A 7,740-nucleotide genomic window follows, 5' to 3' on the forward strand; every position below is an offset into this window, starting at 1 on the left:
GACGAAGTCCGAAAATCATGAAACTTGTTGAGATGTCGTGATATCATATGTGGAGGCTATGATAAAAATTTCAGAAGATTTCGTGCACGTTGTCACGTACGATGCTTACAAACCAGGACATCTGTACATGTGATATTGTGATACATTGATCTTTACACACCTTAATTAGCTTTGCATTACTAAAACATTGGAGTGAAATATTGTAGGCCCGGCTGGAACAAGAAATGAAGGAACGTCAGGAGCTGGGGGCCCAGCTGGAGGCCGAGCGGCAGGCCCAGGCGCAGAGGCTGATGGACATTACGGATTTTCTACAAGGGCTTGGGCAATGTATGGACTTGTCTCTGCCACCTGGGCCGTTGGTTCCACCTCCGCCTCCGCGTCCTGCAGCTGTAGCTACTCCTGTGAGTATCAAAGTTTTTTACTTTCGCTTGTGCTTTGCTTGTATGGCCTCTATCGTCCTAGATTAACTATCAAAATAATCTTGTCTCACATGCAATCTTTTCTTCTTTGTGCAGTCTCTATCTGACGGTGGTTCAAATAATCCACCTCATGCACCTACGAATGATGCATCTGGGCCTTCACCACAGTCGCAGTGGCCGAGATGAGTGCATGTTGTATTTTTTACATTTATTGTTCACTTGGTGATGGACTTGTGATGCACTTGTGGACTTTGATGGACTTGTGAACTTATTTGGATGGGCTTGAGCACTTATTATTATATATTGTGATGGATGAGATATATATGCGATGGATGAGATATATATGCGATGGATGAGATATATATGTGATATATATTTGTATGAATGTATTTGTCATGATGGAATGCAAAAAAAAATTGTCGTTTTGGGTCACTTTGCCGAGTGTTGCACTCGGCAAAAGACCCCTTTGCCAAGCGCAATGGTCACAACACTCGGTAAAGCTGGCAAAATGGGCGACCAGAAAACAGATTTTCCAGCTTTGCCGAGTGCTGTTACTATAACACTCGGCAAAGAAATTAAAAAAAATTAAACTTTGCCGAGTGCCTGGCGTGTTGGCACTCGGCAAAGAAAATTTTCAAAAAAAAATAAAAGCTCTTTGCCGAATGCCTTCTGGGTTGACGCTCGGCAAAGAATTTAAAAAAAAAATCTTTGCCGAGTGCCTAGAGGGTTGGCACTTGGCAAAGAAAATTTTCAAAAAAAATAATAAAAGCTCTTTGCCGAGTGCCTTCCGGGTTGGCGCTCGGCAAAGAATTTTTTAAAAAAATAAAAAATATTTGCCGAGTGCCTGGAGGGTTGGCACTTGGCAAAGAAAATTTTCAAAAAAAAAATAAAAGCTCGTTGCCGAGTGCCTCACGGTTTGGCACTCGGCAAAGAAATTTAAAAAAAAATCTTTGCCGAGCGCCTCACGGGTTGGCACTCGGCAAAGAAATTTTTTTAAAAAAAATTAAAAAATATTTGCCGAGTGCCTGCAGGGTTGACACTTGGCAAAGTGACTGTCAACGGGACCGGCGCCGTGACGGTCGCTTTTCTTTGCCGAGTGCCCGATAAAATACACTCGGCAAAGAGTGCTTTGCCGATCAATTTTTTGCCGTGTGTGCTTTGCCGAGTGCCTGAGGCACTCGGCAAAGAACCTGAATCCAGTAGTGAGATCGTGATTTTCTTTGCGGCAGCCCCACGAACGCGCCCTCGCCTGCCTCCCCGCTGCGCCGCCTCACGTCAGGGCCGCCCACCGCCGTCGCGTCCGGGTCCTCCTCCCCGGCCTCCGCCTAGTCACCACGGACACGGAGGCCGTAGGCGCAGTGCGCTCCGCCACCTTAGCCTCCCGTCGCGCCGTCTCTACGTTCCTGCGACGTCGGGGTCATTGAGACGTTGAGTAGCGTGGCTGTGGGGTCATCTTTTTTCTCGAATACGCAAAAGATTTATGTATCATTGTAATTAAGAAGAAGAAGAGTTTAACCATACACACGACACGCTTCTCATTAGCGCCCTAGGAGGTCTTACAGTTTGACTGGACCTTCATAGCAGACAGTTTCAAACTTCGATATTACATAAAAGTAAACAACCGAACTACGAGCAGCACACTAACCTACGGAGTTGTTCGTCTTCGCTAATGGCCACGTGACTCTGCTCCGTCATACTAGAAGAGCCTTCTACCAGTCGTAGCATTGGTCGCTGGGAACAGCTCGTCCAGTGCTTCCACCTCGCTCGACGTCAAGTTCCTTGCGAAAAAGTCGTCGTAAGCTCTCTTGGACGCGGATGGGATTGGACCTGCCGGCGGTGCAAAGCCCATCCTCCGCATGAGCAGCACCTCGCCCCGCTTGGAGATCGAAATGTGCGCCAGCGGCTGAGCGGCAATCCGTCTGCTCCGTTTTGGCATGGGTTGCCTTATGGTTGCCACCTTCTGCTTGGATGGGCTGGCGATTAGTGGCGTCATTCGCTCAAGCTGCACCTTCTTAGTGAAACGGGCGAGACGTCGGGCAGCTTCGCGTGGTGTGGGTGTCGCGTTGCTGGGCTGTGGGGTCATCGTCCATGAGACGTCGAGTTTGTGTAACGATAGGTTCGAGTCGACCCTAGGGTCGATGTTTCATGAACCGGATTGCACCTCTTTCGATTCTGTGTTCTGTGATTTTCGTTCCTTCGTCGCTTGCTAGCTTGTGTCGAGGGCTGGCAGGCTGCTGCTGCCTGCTTGCCTACTGCTGCTACCGATCGGCTGCTGCTGCCTGCTTGCCTGCTGGTTGCCGAATGATGGCCTGCTCATGTACTGAATGTAAAAGTGCTGACAAAATAAAATGCCGATGGAAAAAAAGTACCGATGAAAAAAGTGTGTGGGATCATAGTTTTGATATTTTGGATGTCAAATATAAGGTATTCTTGAAGATGGTTTTTTTTTTCCTCCCCATATTTCTTTGGGAGTTGGCAAAACAATATGTTTTGGGAACAAAATTTGGGGTACTTTGCACTAAGTCAGCAGATCTTTTTCCCTCTCGCTGTACCAAAGTCTGAAGTTTCTGACGTTGATATTCGAGTCCGAAGACGAAACCGCCCTGCTTTTCCTCCCCGTGTTCCTATCGTTGAAGCATTCTTCCCGAAGTAGTGTACTAGTAGCAGCTCTATGGGAAAAAAAAATAGAGGAACCCAACAAGAACGGAGGTGAAAGAAAGGTTGGCGTCATGTCATCCACCAGACCAGACCACAAGAACCGAAGAACGTGATCGAGGGTGCCTTTCGCATTCCTTGGCTGTCTCTGCTGGTCACCACGCACGCAGCACGGCAGGATTCACATGTGCCGCTGAATAAACCGGCAGCCAAGGGAGTTGCGCCGTCTGAAATGGGCAGGCACCGGGCAGGCCAAGCTTTTCTGCAACTTCCGGTCAAATTCCAGCGAGCCGAGTATACTGCGGCGAAATATCCTGTCGAACCAATCTCACTGAAAACAACGTATAATAATGAGGTCACTGAATTGAATTCTAAATTTCAACAGGGGAAAAAAAAGAGATCCATGGATATCCCTGCTTACTTCGAGTCAACCTGAACCATCTGCTAGTACTGCCTACTGACAAAACGTTTTCGTAGGAATTCATGATGAACTCCGCCAGATTTTGCTTGATTTCGGAGAAACGGAGCAAGAGCGAGCCGAAAGCTATAGGATTCACGTGGAATTCCTACGCGCCAAGACAAGTCATGATTAATTCCACATGACGTGTTATGCAGCAAACAAAGATTTGATGATTAGCATACCCACGAGTACCACTAGTTCCAGCATTAGCACAAGCACTGCCATTAAACTATGCCTTAAACTATAGCTTAGCAGCAGTAGGTGCAGGTGTGCTTGCATGATTTGGCTCCGCTCGTCAGTGAGGTCTGAGGGGGCGCAGCGCGATCTTGGTTAGATCCGGGCGTGCGTGCGTGTGCGTGCGTGACTTCTCACAATTGTAGCCCCTGGTGGCCTAATCCGACACTAATCTAGCCGCTACTCGCTAACCAGCATTTCCACCCCAACACCCCATGTGCGGGGGGACACTAAACTAAACGGCTAAACGCCCCCTGCACACGCGTATCCAGTCACCCGCCCCCACCATGTCCTGCTGCCGTGCCCTAATCTAATCATTTGGCAATGCATCGTTAATCTAATGGGGGAGAAGATCGTTGTTGACCCGGCGGGGAGCCCACGCGGACGGCCTCAGCTTAACTCCGGGAGCGAAAAAGCTGCATGCAAAGCTGACGGCCGGGTGGCCTAACCTGATAGCCTCTGATTTCGGATTAGAAAATGCTTAGCCCTGGGACACCTTGCTCCTGGCTTGCCCCCTTCCCTGCTTTTGTGCTCACTTTGCTGAGACTTTTTCCAAGCTGAACATCTCTAAGCTGTACGTACGTACATGCAATCATGATACCTTACTGATTCACAGCCATTCGGTAGGCTGGCTGGGCTGGTGCTGGGCTTATCAGCCCAGCCGTTCGGCAGCCCAGCACCAGCCGCACCAGCCGAACGGCTGGCTTATACCTGTTGCCGACTTGCGTCCGTCACTTTCTCCCCTTTCTCCCGTCGCTCGCGGTGGCTAGGGTTCCACGCTCACGCGCCGCTCCTCGCCATCGCTCCGCACCTTTACGGGCTATAGCCTGCGCCGCGTCAATGGTCTGCGTCGGTGGCCCCCGGGTCCGGGCGCGGCCGCCTCTGTACTCCGTCCTCCTCGGCGGGGCTGCGGTGAAAGTGTCGTCGTCCTCTTCCCCCATCCCGCCTCCATCGACGACGCCTTCGGCCAGGCAGGTATCCCGGATCCCACGCCTCCGTCCTCTCACCTGGCCACCTCTGAGCTGCAGCTGGTCGTCTTGTAGGTTGACCTCCGTGCGGCTAGGGTTTCCATCACTCTCGCCGGCCTCGGTGACTGTGGGCTCAGCCTCCCTCCCCGGACCCCGCCTCCATCAACGGCGACTCCTTCCAGCACGGTAAGCCCCACGGAACCTGACGCCGCGCAGTTTGATCCCGCCGGATCTGAGATCCAACATGTACTCAAGTCTGCTCCTCTATGTGTCGGATAGAAATCACCACATCTTGTTTCTATTGCACAGAAGTGCTCTAAGTACAAATTTTAGGACTACGTTTGAGAATACTTTCCGTACAGATCTGCTAGATGATGCTTAATGGCTTAGTTAACATTCAAATCACCTTTTGCTAACAGTTGCGTGGGTTTGCAGTCAATTTTTGCTACTAGTAACATAGTTCCCGAACCGTTTATGGTTACTAATGTCCTAATCTTGTTTGGTCGGATTGTAAGGTTGGGCTCCGTATAGTGTTTATGTCGACCTGCAAGATGCCATTCATATCTTGGGTGCACATGTTCTATAATTATGTTGTGAATGTATTGCTTACCTCATTAGCCTTCATTGAGAAGCTGAGTTAGTTTAGTTATTTTGTAAGACAACATTTTCCTCAACTTAGTTTATCAGATTTGTTCGATTGATTGGACTGGCATTGAATTTGTATCATGTTTGGAGTAGTAGTCGAAATTCTGTTGTTATTAACTTTGTTCCAGTGCTATATAGGGTTATGTCCTATGAGTTATCGAGTCCAATGATTCATTGCCTGATTCATCATTGCTTTGATATTCACACGTACTACACATAACTCGAATTTGTAATCGACTGGATTATGTTACACCGTACAAATGCGATCTTCTTCACCCCTTTGAATGTTAACTTTTTCTCATTAGGGTTTTCAACTTACAATTGTGCTCTATGACTGCACTGCAGACATAGAAGGGACATATCGTCCGGTTGTGATCAACGCTGCCCAAACTGGCAACGTTGTCGGCTTCATCTTGCTCTCCAACTGCTAGCAGGCACTACAATCTCCGCTCAAAACACTGAAAACGGTCACAAAAGGCAAGTTAGCGATACTTTTTGTCAATTTGCAGTTTGCATTTGGTGTTTAGTTGTCCTTTTCGAATTTTACAGTGCAAGTTAATGGTGCTCCTTACGCACCATTAACTTTCCTGTGGTTAATTTGCTTGCTTCATCTCTTGCTTTTCACCATGAAATTTATTGTATGTATGCTCAGTTTTCAATTCCTCTCGCTGTTTACAGTTTGCGACTGGTGCATTACTAATATCTTTGTCCATCCTTGAATCAGATGAGCCAGGACCGTGCTGTCTGGGATGATAGAGCAACCTCTCTGCTTCTTGACCTAATCATCCAGCAGAAAGAGCTCTGTCACTGGATCTCTGCCCACGGCCCAACCTCACTAGGGTGGAGCAAAATCGTTCATGACTTCAACCAAGTCACGGACCTTGGGTACACCAAGAAATTTTGCCAGAACAAGTACAACGAGCTGAAATGTTGTTACTTCAATTGGCGCGACGGCCAGACCCATACGGGGCTAGGCCGTGACCTGCTGACTGGAGAGGTTACAGCTGACCCTGAGTGGTACGACGCCAGCCCCGGGGTACTAACTACACGCACTTCTTTTAATTTTTGTAGCAATTAGATTCCTACTAACTCAGTACTAACTTCACCATCACTGGAACACGTGCAGGAAAGTAGCCAACTCGCTAGAAACAAGCTCAAACGGCCCCAATGCTGTGAGCAACTGATCACGATTTTGGGACGCATCCCACGTGATAGGGGCCAGTTGGTATCGGCGGGGGGACATCGACCTGACAAGTCACCCAGTAATGCAAGCCCTCGCACTCCTCCATCCTTGTCGGACGAGCAGATCGTGCCACCTAGTAGTCATCAGCTCTCGAAGAGAGTCCATAGGGAATTTTCAGTTAACAGTCCTCGCAGCAAGAAGAGTAGCCAAACTCCATCTGTAGAAGAGTGCCTTGAAGACCTGGGCCAATTTCTCAGAGAGGCTAGGTCCCAAAAGGCCCGTCGTAACAACGATGCTCGGGAGTTGGCCCAAGTCCAAGACATTCTGCGCCAAGATGGTATTAGCGAGGCTGATGAAGTATTCGTGCAAGCCCTGAACCTTTGCAGAGACAGCCTTCGTCGTCAGGGTTTTCTAGGCATGACATCTAAAGAGGGCCGGCTGAATTAGATCAAAGTGACATGGGCCTTTGTGTGCTCCAACAAGTCCCAATGATCGTCATGTTGTCCTAGATTCTCTACAAAAGTAGGAGCGACAACAGGTTTAATGAAGTCTCAGAAAGTATGTCTGCTGATAAACGTGAGGTAATTTTTGGGCATTATCTCTAGTATCTCATATTGTTTTAACTTTGTTTGTACAAGCTTCCTGTTGTTACATGTTCCTGGAATAAGTACAAGTCTTTAGATCTCATGAGACCATCTTTAGTGGAATCATATCATATATTACTTTGGTAGAAGCTACAAGACGACTTTTGGGCATTATAATTTGTGTTACAATTTGACTAATGTCCTATGAAGTCCCTTGTTTGATGGCATGTAAGAGTGGCCACTCTTTGTTCTAATGCTGTTTTATATGAATGTCACAGCTATCAATTCTATATTCAGGTCCAATACCTTTATGCAAAATATGATGAGAGATGCAAGAAGGTTGGAGATGTGGCATCGAAGCTAACAATGGATGAGGCTACTTTTATCCAGCATTTGCTTGTATTGGTTGCGTAACAATACAAGTAATATATATTTCCTGAAATTTAAATATATGGCTTCTTTTCTTTAGTGATATGCTCAATAATCTACCAACCATATTTGTCATGTACAGATTACAACTGAGCCAAGTATTTATGTGCTTGATACACCTGGTGTTCTTTTGCCAAGCATGCAAGATATGGTTTAAAGCTTA

This window comes from Miscanthus floridulus, chromosome 1, assembly GCF_019320115.1.
Source record: "Miscanthus floridulus cultivar M001 chromosome 1, ASM1932011v1, whole genome shotgun sequence".
NCBI lineage: Eukaryota > Viridiplantae > Streptophyta > Magnoliopsida > Poales > Poaceae > Miscanthus > Miscanthus floridulus.